Source organism: Spinacia oleracea, chromosome 5 (genome assembly GCF_020520425.1).
Source record: "Spinacia oleracea cultivar Varoflay chromosome 5, BTI_SOV_V1, whole genome shotgun sequence".
NCBI classification, from domain to species: domain Eukaryota; kingdom Viridiplantae; phylum Streptophyta; class Magnoliopsida; order Caryophyllales; family Amaranthaceae; genus Spinacia; species Spinacia oleracea.
In genome coordinates, this window is record NC_079491.1 from 8,603,498 (window position 1) to 8,627,279 (window position 23,782).

Sequence of the window (23,782 nt, forward strand, 5' to 3'; positions counted from 1 at the left end):
ATCAGAGACCCTAGCTTTGCAACTCTTCCATGGAAGACGGAGAAGCCAACGACTTTGAGGAGAGCGGGAGGGAGCCCGAGTTGTTGACGAAACAGGCGGAGGGTTTAAGGAGTGTTGAAGCAGGACAGAGGAGAGGGGAAGGGAGAGAGAAGAGAGGAGAGATGAGAGAGAATGAATCATTCAGAAGAGAGAAAATGAGAAGAGAGAGAAAAAAAATGCTTTTATAGTGCGCGTGATCTCGAGGAAGTCTTTGTCACAAGTGACTTGTGTCCATATTGGACACAAGTGAATACCAATACATAATTTAGAGTACCAATACAGAATATGTTAGTACCAATACAAATTATGTGAATACCAATAATGACACATATGACTTATATTGGTGGTATTTCTAAGCAATTTTGCATTTTGGTACTGACATATTATGTATTGGTATTCAAGATGATTGTATTTGGATCACTTGTGTCCATGTGGACACAAGTCACTTGAGGTTTAGAAACCCTCGCGTGATCTCACGTGCGCGTGGGGGAATTCGTCCGTCTGACAAGCGCGTCACTGTTAGTCCGTCTGACACAAAAGCTTCCGGGAGAATAATGCGTATACGGTATACGACTTTCACATTTCGGCATTAGTTCCAGCTGGCGTCCCCTATCTTCCTCCCTTTGTCAATTTCCTGTCACAATTTTCCCAAGTCTTTCGATTTTCATGGCTAACCTTTCTCACTTCTCCGCCCATTTCTCATGTTTCCTCCCCAGTAAAATAAAATGCAGCAAGCTTTCAAATTCTACAGAAAATCTTCAATTCCATACTCCCCCATTTCCTCAACCCATTAAACTTGCTTTCACCATTTTCCACAGCTAAATTTTCTGCAATTCCTACTTCTGAAGATGTTAACAATGGCGGCAACATCAATCGTGATGACACCTACTTTGCTAACAACGTCGTTTCATGGTTTCTCTTGGCGTCTATGAAAAACACTCCCGCTCTCTCCATAGTGTTGGTTCTTCTAATCCCTCCTTAACTCAGGTCTTGCTGCTCCTCTCTCTTCTATGCTTTAATTTAATTTATTTTTGGGCACTTTGTGAATTATTGCTAGCATTTTTCTTTGATTTAGGGTTTGGGTTTAATATCTGGGAATTGATGAGGGAATTTCTTGGATTTTGCTTTATTGATTTGCGGGTAGTTTGAAATTATTGATTTGAAACTATAATTGGATTTTGAGTGGGTGTTGATTTGAAGAACATCAATTGAAGTATATTTTTTGTGTTTGTAGTGTAGTAAGAACATGTACACAAGTAATTGCCCAAGTTAAGAAATGGCGAATGATTGCTGATAACCTGTCAAAATAATTCTCCAACTCGTTCCTTCTCATTAATTCAACTCCGTATATATATATTACATGGGAAGGCTAATTATGTAACTTTCTCTCATAATATTACAATATTAACAAATATACTATCGTATACTCCGTATACTTATCGTAATATCCCCTCAAGGTGGAGCATGAAGATCTCGAATGCCCATCTTGTTTAGAAAAAACTCAAATTGCGTCTTTCCCAACACCTTTGTAAAAATATCTGCCAACTGCACCTTCGTTGATACACATGAGGGACAGGTGATCCCTTCTTTGATCGCGTCACGAATAAAATGACAATCTGACTCAATATGCTTCGTCCGTTCATGAAACACAGGATTCTGTGCAATGTGCAAAGCAGACTGACTATCACAAAACATGTTCATACCTTGCTTAAGCTCAACTCCCAAATCTCGTAGTAGTTGTTTCAACCACTTTAACTCACATGTCAGTGCCGCCATCGAACGATACTCTGCTTCTGCAGAGGAACGGGAAACAGTATGTTGTTTCTTGGTCTTCCATGACACTGGAGATAGACCAAGCGACACAAACCAACCGGTCAACGAACGACGCGCCAATGGGCAACTAGCCCAATCCGAATCACACCATCCTTCCAACTGTAATGTACTATCGGAACGTAAGAGAATCCCTTGACCTGGACACTTTTTCAGATAACGTACCACCCTCAACGCGGCCTCCCAATGCTCCTCTCGCGGTGCTTGCATAAATTGCGACAAAATGTGAACGGAGTACGCCAAGTCTGGCCTTGTGACTGCCAAATAAATTAAACGTCCAATCAAGCGCCTATACTTCTCTCCGTCTGCCAACACCGGTCCTTCAGCCAAGGCCAATTTGTGATTTTGCTCCATCGGAAAATCTGCAGGCTTTGCTCCCAACAGTCCAGTCTCTGAAATAATATCCAATGCATATTTTCTCTGACAGACATAAAATCCATGACTATTCCGAGCCACCTCAAGCCCTAGAAAATATTTCAGAGCACCTAGATTCTTCATTTTAAAACATTCACTCAAGTAAGCCTTAAAACTCTCCAATGCCAACGTATTATTTCCTGCAATAATCATGTCGTCGACATAAATAAGCACACTCAATTGCAACGCACCTTTAGTGAGGGTAAACAAAGAATAATCAGAAAGTGATTGCTTAAACCCGTATTTCTTCAGAGCCGTAGACAATTTCTCAAACCAACATCTCGGAGCCTGTTTAAGCCCGTACGACGACTTTCTCATTCTACAGACCTTATCTGATGCATTTTTCTGAAAGCCAGGAGGAATTTTCATATAAATCTCTTCCTCTAAATCTCCATGCAAGAAAGCATTATGAACATCCATCTGGTGCACCTCCCAATTCTTAACAGCTGCGACAGCCAAAAAAAAATACGTACCGTTGCCATTTTTGCTACCGGGGCAAACGTTTCATTATAATCTAGCCCTTCCTCCTGATGATTTCCCATACAGACTAGGCGTGCTTTTAAACGAAGCAAGTTTCCGTCCTCATCACGCTTTTCTGTGTACACCCATTTGCTTCCAAGTGCTTTCTTCCCTTCCGGCAAACTTTCTAGTGTCCAAGTTCCCTGTTCTTCAAGAGCATCAATCTCAGCTGCCATTGCTTTTCGCCAACCCTCATGTTGCATAGCTTGTTTGAATGTTTTTGGAGCTTTTTCTTCCTGCAACGCTGCAATAAAATTTCTGTGTTTCGACGAAAAACGCTCATAATTAACAAAATATGTGATAGGATAAGGAGTACTTGAGGAAGATGTTGTCGTGGGTAAGGTGTCAGAAGTGCTATATTTTTTTCGTATTGTATGAAGAACACAATCCCGTAGTTTCGTCGATGGAAACTTCTCACGTCTCCCTCTCCCTAACTCTGTATCTCCCTCCTTCGTAACATGTGTGCTATCCACAACACCTCCATTGTGTTGCTGCTCATCTCCACTACGTACCTGCTGATGCTGCACTGTGGGTACAGAAGCAGTAGCAGCCTGTCGCTCCAAAGAAGCAAACTGCTGCTGAGACGCATGAGCCTGTGCAGCAGCGTGCGCCTCGCCCTGAGCCTCCTGCAGCGCCTCCTGCAGCGCCTCGTGCGCATTATTACGCCCCAGCAGCGCCTCGCCAAGCGCCTCTTGCATTGGCTCGCCCTGCGCCTCATGCCCCGCAGATCCTTCTGCAGTCCCTGCATGCACTGCAGCCTGCACGTCTGCAAGCTCTTCCTGACCAGCCACTGTACTGCTCCCAACTCCTTGTGAGCTAAACATTGTTGTCCCCATATTTCCAGACCTGCCTTCACACATATCCACACTCCAGTGATCAAATCCACCCACCATATCACACTCATGTTCGACGCTAGCATCACCATCAGTCATCAGCAACTCACTTGACATACTTGCATACGGAAACATTCGTTCGTGAAATTTCACATCACGAGAGACAAAAATTCATGAGTCTCCAAGGCATACAATTGCCAACCTTTTTGACCAAATGGGTAACCAAGGAACACACATTTCCTACTCCGTGACTCAAACTTGTCTCCCTTACTACGTTGATTATACGCATAGCACAAACAACCAAACACCCTAATAGGCACAAATGACGGAGATTTACCAAACAACATCTCATAGGGCGTTTTATTTTTAAGAAGAGGTGTAGGAGTCCGATTAATCAAATAACATGCAGCGAGAACACATTCGCCCCAAAATTTCTTAGGCAAATTTCCTTGGAATCGCAATGCTCTACCCACATTCAAAATATGTTGATGTTTCCTCTCCACTCTCCCATTTTGTTGAGGGGTCCCAACACACGACGACTCAAACAATATACCATGCTTAAAAAAATAGCCTTGTAAGCAATTAAATTCCGTACCATTATCACTCCGAACAACCTTGATGTTTTGATTAAATTGACACTTGATCCTAGCAATAAAATTAAGAAACATGGACTCAACTTCTGTTTTATTGCTAAGTAAATAAATCCACACACCTCTTGAAAAATCATCAACAATTGTAAGAAAATATTTTGCACCACAAGATGAAGGTGTCTTGTACGGACCCCATAAATCAATATGAACTAATTCAAAAATTCTACTAGCTTGACTATCACTAATCGGAAAGCTCTCTCTACATTGTTTTGCACGCGGACATACATCACAAATGTTATTTTGCTTCCTAGTAATATTACTCACAGGAGGGAGTAACTTCAACACTTTCTCTGAAGGATGCCCCATACGTTGATGCCATAAGTCAACCACGCAATCCACTGCTAGCACCCTCACTTGCGGAACCCCACGAAAAAAATATAGTCCTTCTCTTCGATCACCCACGCCAATCACCGTCCTCGTCGAGTGGTCCTGAATAACACACATTTTGTTAGTAAATTGAGCAGAGCAGTTTAATTCGTCACTTAATTGAGTTACAGAAATTAAATTGCAATTTAATTTTGGTACAAACAAAACATTATCCAGTACTAAACCACCCTCCAATGTTATTGAACCATATTGATTGGAATTCGCCGTTTGGCCATCCGGTAACACAACCGGACAATTACCCGATGTCTTGACATTTCTCAAACTTGCAATATCACCCGTCACATGATTAGAAGCTCCTGTGTCAATAATCCATTGTAAAGCGACATTACCTTGTAATTTATGCGTAGGTTTATTTAATATGTCCATGATCTGTTGGACTTGATTGTCTGACACACCAGATAGGCCTTGCCTTGCGTAGCTGCTGCCCCGTGTGCTCCAGACGAGCCAACCACGCCCCCTGCTGCACTCACATTGGCCACCCGAGTTACTGTCAACGAACCATTGCTACGACCGCCTCTTCCTCCTCTATGACCAGCAGCCTTGCCGCCCCTGCCTGGCCCCCTGCCACCCCGTTTTTTTTCATCCCACCAGTCGGGAAACCCAATGAGTTGATAACAACTCTCTTCCTCATGGCCCTCCCGATTGCAATGATTACAGAACTTTTCAGCAGTATCACCAGACCTCGGACGCGACTTTGTCTCCACCTTGAAAGCCATGACACCCTCCTTAGCTTTACCCCCCTTTGCACGCAGACTTTCCGTGTTAACTACAGACTGGTACGCTTCATCGACAGAGGGTAATGGAGTCTGTGCTAGCAACTGCGCACGTATAACTTCATAATGGTCGTCCAGACCAATCAAAAAATAGTGTAAATGATCTTCCTCCCTTATATCTCCCACCTGCTTGGCTATATTACAAGAACAGCCTGTACAAGTGCATGGGTACTCTAGCAAATTGAACAAACTCTTTCCATATCTTGGATAAGCGACCAAAATATGTTGTAACACTCTCTGAAACTGACTGCTTGCAGTCACTCAAGGCCAATTTAATATGGCAGACTCGTGTACTGCTAACTACGCAATACCTCTTCCTCAAATGAGTCCACAATTCGCCTGCAATGTCGAAGTCTTCTACCGTCGATCTCAAACTTTCATCAATAGTATTAGTGATCCACGACACTAGCATCGAATTCACGGCTACCCAATGTCTCATCTTGGTCGCATCTGTCTTAGGCTTCGGAATGGAACCATCAAGAAACCCGTATTTGAATTTGGAAATCATCGATCTCCGCACGGCCTTAGCCCATTCATCATAGTTGGACGTCCCACGGAGTTTGACGGGAGTAATCACCATTCCAGGGCCATCACTCGAGCCAAGATAATAGTCTAGATCAACATCCTCGCCGTCTTTTCCCATAATAATTGAAGAACGCACAGACTCACGCTCAAAGAAAGATTGATGCAACTCAGAAATTCTCTGTTCTCAATGACTGCGGAAAGAGAGAAAAAAAAAAAAAACTAGGTTTAACCTAGGCTCATGATACCATGTCAAAATAATTCTCCAACTCGTTCCTTCTCATTAATTCAACTCCGTATATATATATTACATGGGAAGGCTAATTATGTAACTTTCTCTCATAATATTACAATATTAACAAATATACTATCGTATACTCCGTATACTTATCGTAACATAACCCCACTTACATTTCGAAAATGAGAGTTGGGGCGAAGTTTTTGGAGCTTGATGATTCTTCACTGGTCTTAATTATAGCAAAATTTCGCAACATTATTCAGCCTTTGAATGTATAAAAGATGGTGAATTGACATATCCTTTCTGCATTTCTACAGGAGAGAAGAGTAAGTAGAAAAGTCGATGATGTCGGCGCTTCAGTACTTGGATATACTGAGAAATGCGCATCCAGAGCTTGGCTAATGGCACAATACTCTCTCAGATCTGTACCAGAGGAAGCTATGACATCAACTTGCTCTTGAACTGGAGAAGTTCGTCGCTCTCACCGTTTTCCAGGTCCGTTTATTTCGAGTTTTAATGTTTGAGTTTCATTGATGTTGTGATTGTTTTTGTTGATGTTGCCGCAATTGTGTGGTTGGATTTGATGGCCCGTTTATTTCCAGAAGGGTTAATCCTAGAGATCTTCTGTCTCAGTTTATTTGTTCTATTTTTGCGTCGAGGGGATCTTTACGAAATGTAATTTTCTCCCTCCTCTATTTGGTTTTGTGTTAGTTGCATGTGCTGCAGTTTGTTTCGGTTTAAGTTTGAGAACGTTTTCTGTTGTTGGTTTAATTATGATGTTTGTTAGAGTTTGATTTTTGTTTTTTTCAACCTGTGACCAATATTTGGTCGAAGCTCAAAGCCTCTTTTGTCGTAGTGGCTCGTTTCCGTGTCTCATTTAATACAGAACCTCAAAGTGGCTCTATTTTACAGGGAAGGGGGGGGGGGGGGGTTTAGTTGGCTATTGGGTATCTAATGAGTGATCAGATGGAGAGTTATTGATAGTTGTTGCAATGTTCTTGGATGGTTTGAGGGGATTAGTACTATGGTTTCGTCGCATTTTGTTAAATAGGATTTGGTTGTCGCGGTGGTTGAATTTGGTATGTCACTTGAGTGGTATATAATTCTCAAAGTTCATTTTTCTCGAAAACGGAAAGAAAAAAAGGATTCCAATTGCGTTTCTTAACTGAAATGAGCAGGTTAGAATCAGCAGTATTGGATGAGATTTGATAGTATGGTAGAAAGATTCCTAGGAGCTTGATGATTCTTCACTGGTCTTAATTATAGCAAAATTTCGTAATATTATTCAGCCTTTGAATGTATTAAAGATGGTGAATTGACATATCCTTTCGCATTTCTACAGGCGAGAAGAGTAAGTAGAAAACTCGACCGATGTCGGCGCTTCAGTACTTGGATATACTCAGAAATGTGCATCCAGAGCTTGGCTAATGGTACAATACTCTCTCAGATCTGTACCAGAGGAAGCTATGACATCAACTTGCTCTTGAACTGGAGAAGTTCGTCGCTCTCACCATTTTCCAGGTCCGTTTATTTCGAGTTTTAATGTTTGAGTTTCATTGATGTTGGATTTGATGGCCCGTTTATTTCCAGAAGGGTTCCTCCAAGAGATCTTCTGTCTCAGTTTATTTGTTCTATGGTTTGTGTCGAGGGGATCTTTACGAAATGTAATTTCCCCCCTCTATTTGGTTTTGTATTAGTTACATGTGCTGCAGTTTGTTTCGGTTTAAGTTTGAGAAATTTGTCTGTTGGTTTAATTATGATGTTTGTTAGAGTTTGATTTTTTTCCTCAACCTGTGACCAATATTAGGTCGAAGCTCAGAGCCTCTTTTGTCGTAGTGGCTCGTTTCCGTGTCTCATTTAATACAGAACTTCAAAGTGGCTCTATTTTTCAGGGGAGGGGGGGGCGGGGGTTAGTTGGCTATTGGGTATCTAATGAGTGATCAGATGGAGAGTTATTGATAGTTGTTGCAATGTTCTTGGATGGTTTAAGGGGATTAGTACTATGGTTTCGTCGCATTTTGTTAAATAGGATTTGGCTGTCGTGGTGGTTGAATTTGGCATGTCACTTGAGTGGTATATAATTCTCAAAGTTCATTTGTCTCGAAAATGGAATGAAAAAAGGATTCCAATTGCATTTCTTAACTGAAATGAGCAGGTTAGAATCGGCAATATTCGATGAGATTTGATAGTATGGTAGAAAGATTCTTTCTACCATACTATCGATTAGATTAGTGTTTTTTTTTTCGTGTAGGAACTAGGAAGTTGTACTATTATAGATTCCAGTACTGGTCGAAAGAATAAAATCAAAGAAAGAAATAAAAGTATGGTATATATTAAGAAAAACCAAGTTAATAATCTTTTTGTATCATTGCCAACCCAAAAGAAGTAAAGCAATTGAATTGATTAACTGGTGGATAGATGCTCAAAAGAGTTCGATTGTATGGAAACTTCTTTGAATTTTTCGGTCTGTGAATTAGGATTAGCGATTTACGTGGAGATATTACTGTGGCTAGCTTATCCCTGAAAGTTGAAACCTTTTGTTATGTTTTGTAATAAGCATTCTTTCTATTGGAATGAGAAATCAAAGAATGTTGAGTGTTTGTGCAGTTAACGAACATAAAACAAAGACTGAAGTACTTCCTTGTCTTTTCTTTGTTCAAAGAATGTGTATTTAATAAATGCTTCAATCTTTAAGTAATTGTTTTCTTATTTCAAAGCATGATTGCTGTTTATAATTTCCTTTTATATTGAAAGAGATGTCTTAATATCAGAGGGCGCAATAAAAGTAAATTTTGGATCTCCTAATTGTCTGTTTCACACTAACAGGTTCTCTTGTGAAAAAGTAGTAAAAAGTGTTCATTTTTTCCATCAACTGGCCATTTCACTTCCAGAGAGTAATAGAGTATCAAGATATTACATCTACAACAGGCCTACCTATATACTGGTTCTGTCTATCCCACCCGGGTAATGCTCAATAGTAGTCATACAACTGTTCTCTATCATAATAAGCAATGTATGATTTTCTAATGAAATAAGTACATTTATAGGATGAAAATGGAAATCTACTGGTGACTGAATATGGATTGTGTAAATATAAAGATCATCAGACTTTATCAATGCAAGAAGTGCCAGAAAAATCTGCCCCTGGTCAGCTTCCAAGAACTATTATTTTCATCGCTGAGGATGACATGGTTGATGCATGCAAACCCGGAGACGCGTTGCAATTTGTGGAATTTACAAAGCTCTGCCTGGAGGGAAACAAGGGCAGTGTGAATGGAGCATTCAGGTTTGGCCACCCACATTATAAATTTATGATGCTGCTGAAGCTGCTTTTCGTTTTCCTTGGACCATACTTATTATACAAAAGCTATTATCACAAGCATTGTTTTCACAGGACAATTCTTATTGCTAATACCTTGACCCTGCTGAATAAAGAGGTAAATGCACCCATTTATTCTGCTGAAATAAGAGATAGATGATATACAAGATGTATTAGACATGCTTGGTAATTCCCTTGCACCATCTATTTAAGGACACACGTGGATCAAGAAGGCAGTAATTTTACTAATGCTTGGTGGGACTGAGAAGAACTTGAAGAGTGGTACACACTTGAGAGGGTTAGTTTCTTTAAGGTCCTTCTTCTACATTTCAGTTCCTGTTTTATTTCCTCGTCAGCCTTGTGGAGTTATGGTGGATCTATCTTAAAATCTCACAAGAAAGATTACTTGTCAACTAATTTAATTTTTTCCAGGGACATAAACATGATGATGGTTGGTGATCCTTCAGTTGCCAAGTCTCAACTGCTAAGAGAAATCATGAACATTGCTCCGTTGGCCATTTCGACAACTGGTCGGGGCTCTTCAGGTGTTGGTCTGACAGCTGCTGTAACTTCTGACCAGGAAACAGGTGATGTCTTGTGAAATGCTCTAATAATTTTCTCTTGACTATATGACTGCTATGTTAACAAGCGTTTGCTGTATTCAGGGGAAAGCTGGCGCCATGGTTCTTGCTGATCGCGGTGTCATATGCACTGACAAATTTTAACAAGATGAATGACTTAGATCGTATTGCTATACATGAAGTTATGGAACAGAAGACAGTAACCATTGCCAAGGCTGGTATCCATGCATCACTTAATGCTCGATCGATGCAGTGTTGTCGCTGCTGCAAATCCTATCTATGGAACTGTGAGTTGAGCTGCTTGTTTTATATGCATGATTTCATATATACTCTCTGTTTTATCTCCTGTTTTCTGAATTTAATCTTGTATCACAGCATGATCGATCATTGACTCCAACGAAGAACATTGGATTGCCAGACTCCTTACTTTCCCGTTTTGATCTGCTATGTATTGTGTTGGACTAAATGGATCCTGAGATGATGGTTATATTTCTGAGCATGTCTTACATATGCATCGTTACCGTTTTCTACAGGATGGAGGTAGCTACCCTTTAATATTGAGGTTTATTTCTCTTTATATCTGTTTAAGAAAGGCATAACTGACTGTCCATAAATGTAGGAGATATGACACTTGATGGTTCTCAATACGGGGGAGAGGAAGAGGCAGATCCTGGTTTATCTGTCTTTGTCAAGTTTAACAGAATGCTGCACGGTAAGAAGGCTCAGAGGGGAGGAAGCAAGAGACTCTAACAATCAATTTTCTTAAGAAGTATATTCATTATGCAAAGCACAGAGTCCAGTCAGAGCTGAGTGATGAGGTACACAATAGCATATTATTCTCCTGTTTTAACACCAAACAATGTGTTTCACCTATTTAACATACTTTCAGCATAATAAAAGTTGGAGAGCTAGATTTTCTTGCTCATTCATAAAGGCTAGATTTTGGGAGTTTCTTTGGCTTATTTGAAATCTTCAATGTCATATTTCTATTGGTTATGCAAATGATGTATTTGTACCGAGCTTGAGTCATATGGAACTGCTTCATTTTATTGGTTTGGTCTAGTGTTACCTAATTCCCTAATCACCCCAGGGCTGCGAACCGAAAGAGCGAATTTTAACATGAAATTGTTACATTTTTGGTCTAATTTAGCAAATATTAGGTATCAAATTGCGAACCCTACCCAATCTAATACCAGCGAATCAGGTAGCAATTGGTCATTTGGTTGCTCTCTAATGGTTTTATGTTTTCGAGTGTTTGATGGATAAAAAGAAACTCTTTGCTTACACAGTTGGTTTCTGTCAGAATTGTAGTAGACCCTCAGACTTGCATGTGATGCATAGACTTGGATATTTGACGTGGCTCAAAGGTTAGATATATTTAGTTTTGGGGAGTTTTTTAGTCTTGGTTTTTTAAGTCAAATAGTTTGGTATCCATATCGTTTTTTGCAAATTTTGGAGCTATACTTTGTTTGAAACAGAGGTGGATTATCCAATTTGTTGTGTTGTATTTAGAGAAGGTTTCTTAGTTTTATTTGTTGGTTAAGGGTTCTTTTTTTACAGAGATTCAAGTATAGGGTCATATGTGTCTAGGTGTCAAACCTGCCCATTTTGTGAAATATTTTGGACAAAATGGAGGTATGATGTGTCCAGATTTCAAGTTTCGCACAGGTGTAGTTGAGGTGAAACGAGTGTCCGATTTACTTAGTTTTGTCTTGTTCATTTGATTAAGGATAATCATGAAAGATGGACAAAGACAGTAGAATATGAGAATATCTGTAACGAGAGAAACTCTCGGTTGTCTTTTTTGTTACCTATTTTAGGTCAGTGCTTAAATTAGCTTGAAAATTTATCTTATTTGTGTTTTTTCTGTTAGTATTTTTAAATCTATGATGCATTAGGTGAGAAAATCATGTAATCCTGCGTTTACTTTATTGGTTCCTTGCTCTACCCTTTGTCGTTTCAGTCATCTCCGCCCATTACCAGTGGTTCTTTTCGCAATACCATATGGGAGGCAGCGTTATATACGTTGTGCAGTAATTCCTTGAGAGTTGGGTAATGCTGGTAAATCCTTAGTTTTATATACTTATTCACACATGCTTGATGTTTGCAGTACACTTTTACATAGCTAGATATCATAGTCTAATTGATCTATTATTTGCTTTGTGGTTTCACCAACAATGACACGTTGGTTCATTCGATAGTGAAGGTGGTGAAATCTGATTCTTGAATCCTGTCTAATGCTTAGGTTTGCCCTGCTCAAGCGATAATTATTGAGGCAGAAGCCAGGGAAGATGGGAGCCGTAAGACCACCGGGTATATAGATTTGCTTACTTTCAAACATCTTTAATTATGTGCTCCTTGTCGTCCTTTGTTTGTTACACAAGGCCATTAGAAATTATTCATCAAGTCATTTGTAAGCACGCAGGCACGCTACTTTTACGTGTACATGCTCAAGTTAACTTCATTTGACTGTTGTGGTGTTTGTTTTTTATTTCCTGTTTTTGTTAAAAAAAATTCGCCTGCTTAGGGTTTTGTACGTTTGAAACTCACACATGCATCCTCTTGTGCATTTGCGGTTTTTATGCTCTTGCTTCAATATCTTCTTGATGCATTTATCAGTCATCACAATGCAACCCCACTTTATGAATGACGCTAGAAAAAGTTTTGTTTAGTTAATGGAGAGTAATAAAACAGGAACACAAGTTATGGTTAAACCACATCCTAACCCTTTAAAAAGCAAGAGATGGCTCTTTTTCTTCCTTACGAATAGTGAAATTACAGCCATGCCCCTGAATTCCTTCTTGAAAAATTATCGTTTTGTCTTAAGAACAGTGTAATTACCGACCTACCCTTCTCCCTCTTTGCCTGAAAAATTACGGACACCACTTTTTCTTGCTGCTTCTTCTTTCCTTTCCTCTCCTCTCCTCTCCTATGGTGTTGATACCTCCGCCCTTTTTTCTCTTGGTGTTGGTACCTCTGTTCTTCTCTTCTACTTATCTTTTTCGATCTTTCCTCTACTTATTTTTTCGTCTTCGACATCCTTCTTTATTTTACGAAGGATTCATTTCCCCAAAATTATAAAACCAAAAATCCCAAATTTGTTTTCCCTAAAATAAATCGATGATCTATATCTTCTGATTCAATTCTCCCCTAAAATCTAATTTAATCGAAAATTGGTCGAATTTGTTCAACTCGTTTGTTCCTCAATTCGTACGGTTGAGGATTTGTTCGAAAATTATATGATTTCTGTCAAATTCCGATCAACTGGTATCATCTACTTTGTCTGGTCATTTTTTCATTTTTTTTGTGTTTTTTACTGGCACAATTTCAATTTTCTTGGATATTTATTCTTGCCATTAATTGTGACTTGCATTTGAAATGATGATATTGGTTTGTAATATTGTTATTTCGATTGAATTTGGTTGATTGAGTTGCGATTTTGGGGCTGTAAAATGTGATAATTGATGAGTTTGGTTGGTTGAAATTTGTCAAAAGGAAATGGTTCTTGGTTAATATATACAATAGTAGTTGCAATACTAGCAGACGGAAAAAATAAAATGCAAAATAAAACAAAATTCAGTCGTTGCTTACTTTTGTGACCAGTGATGCTTGAGCACTGCACATAATTAATTATTTATGTGAACTTTGTGACAAACTTCCATGAATTTGGCCTATTTCCTGCTCGAATAACACATGGGAAGGCATATTAAAAGATTGAATTTGTAGGTCTTTAGTGGTACCTGATACATATGGTGTGTAGGATATCATTCTAAACTGTAAAAAGTGTATGTCATTGCCAACGATACCTGTATTTTTAAATAGTAAGCGACATTTGACCTTTTTGTACTTCCTCCGTCCTTAAATGGAATACATTTGGTTAACGGTTATCCTAAGTAGTCGTCATGCAAGTGATGCAACAATTACTGTAGCCTATTTTGAAAATTTTAGTTAGTGTTTGAAAGGTGATTTTGAAAGGCTTGATGCATAACTTAACTGATATTTTCTGTCAAGTATTTGTGTTAGTCTTCTACAAATATTTGTTTTCCTATGAAAGGACGTCCAATTGGCTATCTTTAAACCATTGGCTATCTTTCTGCTCTTGAAGACATTCAACTTCTTTGTCTTGTAAGAGAAAGATAACGTCTGAAGCAGAAGAATGTGGTTTGAGGCCTAAAACGTGGTTTGGGGATGAACATGAAAGATAAAAGTCGAGTCTTGTTGGCATAAAAGAATCTGTATTCGTCTAAATTGAATGATTTTCGATGGCTTTTAAGATAATTTCTAGCACCCGCCTCACTTCCTCGGTGTACTTGTCTAATGTTTCTCTGGCCTGGGCGCCTGGCTCAATAATTTTAAAGATTCTTTTAGAGAACTATCAAATTATGGTAGTGTTCACTCTTCCTATATGGGTACACAATTTGTAGAAGAAGAAAAAGTAGGAAGATATGATATTGTATATATTTGTATGACATGAATTATTACCTGAAATTTGGTATATCTTCAGGCCAAAACCTGAAGTTTAGCAGATCAACAAGATAAACTTTGAGATGCAGTCTGTCATTCCAGTTATAACTCTGATCCTTAAAAACTGTATCGTTTCCATATCCTCAATATTCCAATGTACTGTTTTGGAATGCTTCCTGTTCACTTCTAGAAGCAGACCAAAGCACTTGTTTGTGTAGGAAGAGTGAAGAGTGTCCCTAGGAACTGAAAGTGGGTTAAAGTTTAGTTCTTGTTCATGTTGCTGCAATGATGAAGTTGAAAGAAGGTTGAAATCAATTATGGGACTGTCCACATACTTCATCAGAGATTGATCAGGTGCTTTGTTTGGAAGTTGGTAAATATATCTTTCCGGGACTTGTTCGCCTGTCGTTTTAATCAGTTCGAACTTTTTTGGCAATTCCAGCTTCATGGGAGGGACAGATGATCCAACCACTTTACTTGGTTACGAGAGGAGATGAGATGTAAGTTGGATATGCTAAATCTTAGCTCTTTTCGCAAACCTTTAAAATGCATGCATTTGGAGTACTGTGCTTAAGAACAATACTCCACGTGCATCCCGCGTGCTTCACTTTTTTTTTTTTTTTTTACTTTTCTCCCTTTCTCTTCTTTTTATTTGGTGACCTAATCTTTCTGACTATTTCCTTCTCTCTCCTCCATTGTTTCACTCTTCGTCCATTCCTTCCTTCTTGCTCATATTTCCGATCTCTCTTTTCAACAGAATTCATCTGGTGTTGTATATAGGTGAAGATGGCCTTCATATTCTGCAATTACTGATTCATCGGAGTTTCGGGGAGCTTGATGATGACGAAGAAACGAAGCATCACTTCATAGATCTGAAACTCTCGAAGGTATTCCCTCTTTCAATCTCATATTTAATATTTTTTGTTCGATTTGAAGAATTAAAGTCGAAGTTGCGCATACAAGTAAAACCCCCAAAATTCGATGCTGATTTCAAGAAAAACCCTAATTTGGTTTTTGATTTGAATTGTATGTGTGTATAAAACTATGGGTTTGAACATCTCATTTTTTTTAATGGCCCAATTTCAGTAATTTAATTTTTACTGAACTAACTCTTCATAAAATTGTTGTATTTCATTTGCAGGGGCGATTCCGGTTATAGTAAGCTCACCGAAGATGGAAACACCTTTTGAGAGAAATGGGTTCAATTCTAAAATATTCTCCATCTTCGATTTCATCTTCCTTCAACTCCCTCTTCTCTCACCGCCACTTTCCCCGATGAGGATCGGTGTTCCTTCCTCAACAAGTACGAGGTTGTTGATCTTGTCATTACCTCGCCAAGAACTTCCAGAAAGTTGATGTAATCCCCCGTATATTTATAAAGTTTATTAATATAGTTTTACGTATAATTAATTATATTTAAATTACATTGGTGAATTTTAGTTTTAATGTATATTTATTTATTCAAATGCATTTTAAATATTTTAAGAATTTATGAAATTAAAATAATTTTAGAATTTTACGTTGAAAAGAAATCGAATTGCGAAACCGATTGAATTTAGAAAACTATCCTTACCGATTTTAGATTGAAATCCTAAAACTAAATCCTAATTCTAAGCCCATTTGGTAAAGCCCAAAATATCAAACCCACAACTCTCCTCCACTCTCCTCTCTTTCAATTTCACGTGAAAAACAAAACACCCAAACCCTCCTTTTTGCAACTTCACGTGAACAAGAACCACAAACCCCTTGCTTCAGCCACCAGCCCTCCTCCACCGTCGCACCACAGTACCTGGTTGCAGCTGTCAACCCGCCGTCGCTGCCCTGCCCAGCCGCCGGCCTTTCTTCGCTGCTCCCTTCTCCTTCGCGAGCACCATTGTTCCCTCTTCTCCCTCGTGCTTGTCTCACTCTCTCACGTCACTGCAGATGCATCGCCAGCCTCCGCGACCGCCGCACAACCACCGTGCGTCCATCTGACGCCGTCCGACGTACTCCTCCTCCTGGTCCCGCTGCCGCGCCGCCCTGCCGCCGGCCATCACTCCTTCTTTTCTTATTTTGGTTAATTCTGAAACCCTTAAACTAATTTATGTTTTAATCATGTTTTATTAATATAATTCATGTTTTCCTTGAATTAAATTATAGTTTGTATGAGTTAATTATGAATTCAGATTACATGTTTTGCATAATTAATAATTTAAATTTGAGATTATGTAATTGAAATGAAATTAGAATTTTAATTATTAAAGCATGGATTTTTAAGGTTTTTAGAGTTTTGAAACCATGGTAGGATGATTACAAGTTATTAAAGTTATTGTTTTTATGATTTCAAACATGTTAATTATGTTTTGGAGTAGTTTGAAATTAGTTATATTGCTGGAAATTTAAAGTATGATGCTTTGAAGAGTTTTCAACGAATCTCAATAATTAATATAACAATTACGATGCTAGGAAATCAAATATTCAAGTTTCGATATTGGGAAATGTTATAATTATGTTTAGGAAGGGTTTGAAGCTCCCTAATGTTGCTGAAAATTCAATATGAATTGATATGAGTCTATATTGGTTGTTGTTAGGTGGAGAATTCTCTTTAGGCGACTTTTAAAAGTGTTAAAGTGACGTATCAGTTTGTTTACACAAGGTACGTACATACCTGTGTGCTTGGAATGTGTGCTAATTGTTGAAACCATGTTGAATTATTGATGAACTTGGTTATGTTGATGTTGTTGATGAACTTAGTCAGGTTGAAATTGCATGTTTGATACTGTTGGATGAACATATTAAACCTTTATTGCATTTTGAGGATTATAACATGTTAGTATGAAAGATTGATGCAAACATGTTTGATTGGGAACACTAGATTATTTAGTATATAATTCAGATCAGTTAATTGTTGTTCCTTTTTTAGCTTTTCACTACTTTATGAGGGCGGAGGACCTTATTTAGTAAGTTGAAACCTTATACCCATATTCAGGGGTTGATCAGTATTAAAGAAAAGATTGGAGTTAATTGGAATGAGTCTTGTTTGATGCCTTTGTGGTCACTTACTCAATTCTAAGATAAAAACAGTTATAAATAAATGTGAGTTGCATGCCTTATGTGATTGTTGAGTCATAACAGGGTGTCAATTTGTAAATCATGTAAAGTGAAACTGAGTAGCAATAGCTTTAGACTGTGCACGTCTAAAGTGACGGACAAACAGGAGTTGGGGTTCATGGTGGTAGCCCATGGCCTTTCATTCGGACCGGATTGATCACCGCGTCCTATTTTCAGTCAAACGTTCCTCGATATCGCAGGTCACTGAGGTTACGGAGTCGCGCCCGTACCTCGCTTAGCTAGAAAACTCGGTCCATTGCCTATTTCAATTAAAATAATATTATTGTTATAAAAGTCTAGTCCAGTTTAGCCTAGTCTAGTTAAGTATGGTCGTCAGATTATCATGCTTTGTCTGCCCTTAATTATGTTTAATAGTATCATGTTAGGATTATTATTGTTTTAGTATGTAGTACTCAGCTTTGCTGATTACGTGCTTTGTTTGTGTGTGTTGATCATGGCTATGCCTTATTGATCCTGTGATGACCCAACTTTGGTGAGCAGTCTCTAAGGATCAATAAGCGTTGCCCATCTACAGGTTTGAAGATGATGCATCATTGGGATCGGGATTAGAGAGCTTGTAGTTCATTTGATTTTCTAAGTTGGATTCGGTTTGTTTAAGTGGACTCTAAAACTTATTGAATTAGTAACATTAACTTTGTTTTTCGTTGATTGGTTTTTGGGATTTATTCTGAAAATGATTATTTATAAACTTACAGTTAGTTTTATGTTTTCCGCTGCAAAATTCTGAATAAGCCGTTACGTTTTCGCACGGGCGATAATGCCTTGATAATTCTCTACGTTTTATATTTAAAAGTTATTTTAGAAAAGAGAGAATTGTCGGGGTGTTACAGTTGACCCTTCCAAGGTTTGAGTTTTTAATCTCAATTTTTCCAATTATTTTATTTATAAATTTCGATTGATGGTCTATTTAAATTTCGATTGATGGTCTATTTAAATTTCGATTGATGGTCTATTTAAATTTGTACGGGTAATAATATTAGACCAATACCTTAGCTTGCGCGAGGGTTCGAAGAGGGTTTCTCTCTCCTTCGACGCCATGGCTAACACTCGCCGGCAAGCTCGACGCGCCTCCAATGGCGGGAATTCTAAGCAATCAACTAGTAAGAAAACGTCCAACAATAAGAATCTTGACAAAAACCTTGACACTGAACCAGTAATGGTGGATTTTGATGCAATCTCTGCTCATTCAGAACCATACCTAGAAACTCCGATTACTGAGAATGAGATTATGACCCTGAAATCTGGGCTTGCTCGATTGCAACGACAAGCACAGGTCAGACATGAGTTCAATGAATGGCTGAGTCATCTCCATTGGGGTAAGAGTTCTTAACCTCACTTTCGATCAAATTCAAAATTGGCGGGAGTGGGTCGAATTTGATTTCCTCTCTTAATCAAGATGACCCTGTAATTCCTGTGATTCATAATGATTGTTCCCCTATTAGTTTGATTCATAATGATGATAACACCCCCAACCCCTCTGTTGTTGAACCTGTAATTGCTCAAATTGATTTTGATGATATTAAGGAGGAAGTAGAATTCTGGGAAACTGCTGTGGTGTGTTATGTTATTGGTGCTAACCCTCCCCAACATGTGATGGATGGATATGTGCGAAGAATTTGGGGGAAACTAGGTGTTGACAAAGTCTCATTGGTGGGGAAGGGTATTTACCTTGTTCGATTCACAACAATGGAGAACTGTCACAAAGTTCTTCATGGAGATGCTGTGTTTTTTGATTCTAAACCAGTTGTGATCAAACCTTGGTCTGCTGACATGAACATCACCAAGGAATCTGTGAAAAAACTCCCAATCTGGATACAGCTTCCTGGCCTTGATGTTAAATATTGGGGGAGGAAAAGTTTGGACAAAATTGCAGGACAATTAGGCACTGTAATTAAGGTGGATCATGAAACACAGAATAGAGATAAACTCATGTTTGCTAAGATCATGATAGAAGTTGCCATTGATCAATCTTTCCTTAATCTGATTCAATTTTACAATGAGAAAGGTGTCAAAGTTGACCAGAGAGTCAACTATGAATGGCTGCCTATTACCTGCACTACTTGTAAAGGGTTAGGTCATACGGTGGAGAATTGCACCAAGCAGCCTGCTGGTAAGATGAAGAGGATATGGGTGAAGAAACCTATCCAGAAGCACACTGTCATAGAACCAAAGAAGACACAGGAACCAGGGGAGCCTACTACTAGTGTTGATGGGTTTACACAAGCTGTAAGTTTCAGCAGGAGTAGGGGACAGCTTCTCAAACCTGTTGTGACCAACAATTCCTTCCAAGCTCTTAGTGAGGGATTTGAGAATGACAATGATGTAGAAATGGAATCCCCAAAGGGGTTAAGGAACTCATTAGGGAGGGGAGTGAGATCCCCTATCCCTAATGGATAAGATCCTTTGCTGGAATGTGAGGGGGTTGAACAGATTGGCTAAACAAAAAGAGGTGAGAAGCTTCATTCATTCTCATCAAATCAAGTTGTTCTGCCTCCTAGAAACCAGGGTGAAAACTCCAAAAATGGGGGATCTGTACCTTACAATCTGCCCTAATTGGTGCTTCACCTCTAACCTTTGTCACCATAAGAATGGTAGGATTGTCCTTGCTTGGGACTCTGATGCTTTCACTGTGGATATTGTACATATGGAAAGCCAGATTATACACTGCCAGATTACTTGAAGGGGAGCTATGGGGAGCTTCTATGCAACTTTTGTGTATGGCTTCAATACTGCAGTTGATAGGGTTCCACAGTGGAATAGTTTGATTAACCTTGCTACTAATACAGCCTGGATCATCATGGGAGATTTTAATGCCATTATGGAGTTTGAAGACAAGATTGGTGCCCCTGTCAGGTTTACTGACATTCTCCCCATGAGACAGTGTATGGCTACTTGCCAATTGAATGTTGTGAAGACTGCTGGTAGACATTTCACCTGGAATAATAAACAACAAGCAGGAGACACAGGGTCTTTACCAGGATAGACAGAGTGCTTGCAAATTCTAGTTGGGACTCCTTGGTGCCAACTGCAGAAGCCATGTATCTTCCAGAAGGGGAATATGATCATTGCCCTATGATCTTGACTACCTACAATAACTCCTCCCAGAAGAAACCATTTAGATTTTACAACATGTGGACCACTTCCAGTGACTTTGTTCCAATTGTTGAGAGAAACTGGAGCACCCATATTCCAGGTTGTCACATGTTTAGAGTGGTACAAAAACTCAAAAGCATCAAAGTTGAATTGAAAACTCTTAACAAAGCTGGATTCAGCAATGTTGAGGTGGAACAAGTGAGACTTAAGAAGAAGCTGTCTGATATCCAGGATAAACTTCATGCTAACCCCCTTGACACCACCTTAGCTACAGAGGAAAAAACAGCTGCAATGGAATTCAGACTAGCTCATGAGAGATACATCTCTTTCCTTCAGCAAACAGCCAAACTCCATTGGCTTTAGCATGGAGATGAAAACTCTAGATACTTCTACCAGAGTATAAAGCAAAGGAGGAAACAGAACAGGATTTTGTCTATTCTGAATGAGAATGGAACTCTTGTTGACACTCCAGATGGGATCAAGCAAGCATTCATGGACTACTATAATAACTTATTTGGCACTAAGCTTCAAACCTGGAATACTGTTAAAACTGAAATCATAGACAGAGGCACAAGGTTAACTGATCATCATAGAAGCCTTCTTGATTGCAATTTCAATATGGCTGATGTTAAAAGGGTAATGGACTCCATTCCCAATAATAAGGCTCCAGGGCTAGATGGTTTCAACATGGTTTCAACAGCTACTTCTTCAAAAACACATGGGAGATTCTCAAACATGATATCCATGATGCAGTGGTGGATTTCTTCAAAACAGGCAAATTGCTCAAGGAAATCAATGTCACCTCCATTATTATGGTCCCCAAAGTCAGTGTTCCTTCATCTGTCACTGACTTCAGGCCCATAGCCTGTTGTTCTGTACTATACAAGTGTATCTCAAAGTTGCTTTGTGAAAAGCTTGGTGCTGTACTCCCTGACATTATCTCACAGAATCAAGGTGCCTTTGTTTCAGGAAGATCAATTCTTCATAATGTCTTGGTATGCCAAAATATTGTTAAAATGTACAGAAAAAGTCAAAACCAACCCAACTGCCTTATGAAACTGGACCTCAAAAAAGCCTATGACACAGTTGAGTGGGACTTCATAGAGGAGATTATGCATGAGCTAGGTTTTCCTAGCCACTTTATTAAACTCATCATGACTTGCTTATCAACAACTCAATACTCCCTTCTCATTAATGGTGAACCCACCAAGCTTATCCACCCTGGAAGAGGTCTGAGACAAGGGGACCCTCTCTCTCCTTTATTGTTCACTCTCTGCATGGAGTATTATTCTAGAGCCATGATCACTGTTGGGGAGCATCCATCCTTTAAATTCCACTCTAGATGCAGAGGATTACAACTTAACCACCTGTGTTTTGCTGATGACTTATTGATGTTCTGTAAAGGTGACAAGCTGGCTGTTCAGATAATGCTGGAAGGGTTTAACATCTTCTCCACCACCACTGGTCTGTCTGTTAACCCTTCTAAGTCTTCTATTTTTTTGCTGTGGTATGAAAGAGGATTTGGTTAAGGAAATTTCCCAGATTTCAGGTTTTGGTGTGGGTGTTTTACCCTTTAAATACCTTGGGGTTCCTGTGAGTCCATGGAAGCTAAAAGCTAGTGACTGTGACATGGTGGTTGACAAAATGATAGCAAGAATTAAAGTGTGGAGTTCTAGACACTTGTCCTTTGCTGGCAGATCCCAACTGGTGAACTTAGTGATTTTGAGTATTTGTGTCTATTGGGCTCAAATATTCATTTTCCCCAAGTCAGTAATAAAGAAGATTAACTCCATCTGCAGATCTTTTCTATGGCATGGCTCCTTTGATGATAGTAGACCAGGTGCCATTGCTTGGGATACTGTTTGTCAGCCTAAATCTCAAGGGGGGTTAGGTTTCAGGAATTTGCTTCTGTGGAATCAAGCTGCTGTGGGTAAACAAGCTTGGGCCATAGCTAACAAGCAAGATAACCTGTGGGTTAGATGGATTCACTCTGTATATGTGAAAGAAAAGGCTTGGGATCAGTTCACTGCTCCTACTGCAGCCAGTTGGGTGGTGAAAGTTGTTTGTAAAGTCAAGAATTGGTGTTCTGCACACTTACAATCTACTCAGTGGATGCATGCCCCCAAGTACTCCATTAAGGGAATGTATCAACTGCTTAGAACACAAAGAGAGACTGTCAATTGGCAACATTGGGTATGGAATAGATTCTCTATTCCCAAACACAGGTTCATTCTTTGGATGGCAATGCAAGACAGACTCAAAACTAAAGCCAGACTTCACAAACTTGGCATAGGCACCAATGATCTTTGTGCCATTTGTGGTACTTATACTGAAACCATGCAACACCTTTTGTTTGAATGCCACTTCAGTTCTGAATGCAGGAAACAAGTCTTACAGTGGCTGGGATTTCATTCTGGTAGAAACACTCTTCCTCTCTTGATGACTTGGGTGCAAAGATACTGCAAAACAAGGGCTAAGAAAGCAGTGACCCTTGCTGCTACTGCTAGCTTGGTCTATAATATTTGGAGAGCTAGGAATCAGGCTGTTTGGTTGGCTAAGGTGCCTGCTGTTAAGCACACTGTCTCTCAAATCCAGTTTGAGGTTAAACATAGAGTTCAATGTCTCTTAGGAAGCAAAGCTTGTTCTAGAGATAGAGATTGGGTTCACAGTTTGTGAATTCTTTTTCTGGTTGTTTTTTGGCTAGTGTTCTAGCCTTCTAGTTGCTTGGCTTGGTTAGCTTTGGCTTTCCTCCCTTCGTTGTAAAACTGTTTTTGTGAGCTATAAAATCTCTCTCTTGCTTGCCAACAAAAAAAAAAAAAAAAAAATTGATAAATCGGCATAAGTACCTTTGGAGTCAATGTTTTAGGGTTCTTATGTCTGATGTTTGATGTCATTACAAGCGTTGTTGATTAATTGGTTTTAGAATAATTAATTTAGGGTTTTTAATTTTTGTATCCATCCTAAGGGATTGACGAGGTGATTTTTGTTGGTGGGTACTGAATGGGAATT

The 23,782-nt window shown here is 39.1% G+C and overlaps 1 pseudogene; it reads left to right on the forward strand.

Annotated features, from left to right (window-relative positions):
• The first annotated feature begins 507 nt into the window (after positions 1-507).
• On the forward strand, positions 508-18,391 carry LOC110781403 (DNA replication licensing factor MCM3 homolog 1-like; annotated as a pseudogene).
• The last annotated feature ends 5,391 nt before the right edge of the window (positions 18,392-23,782 follow it).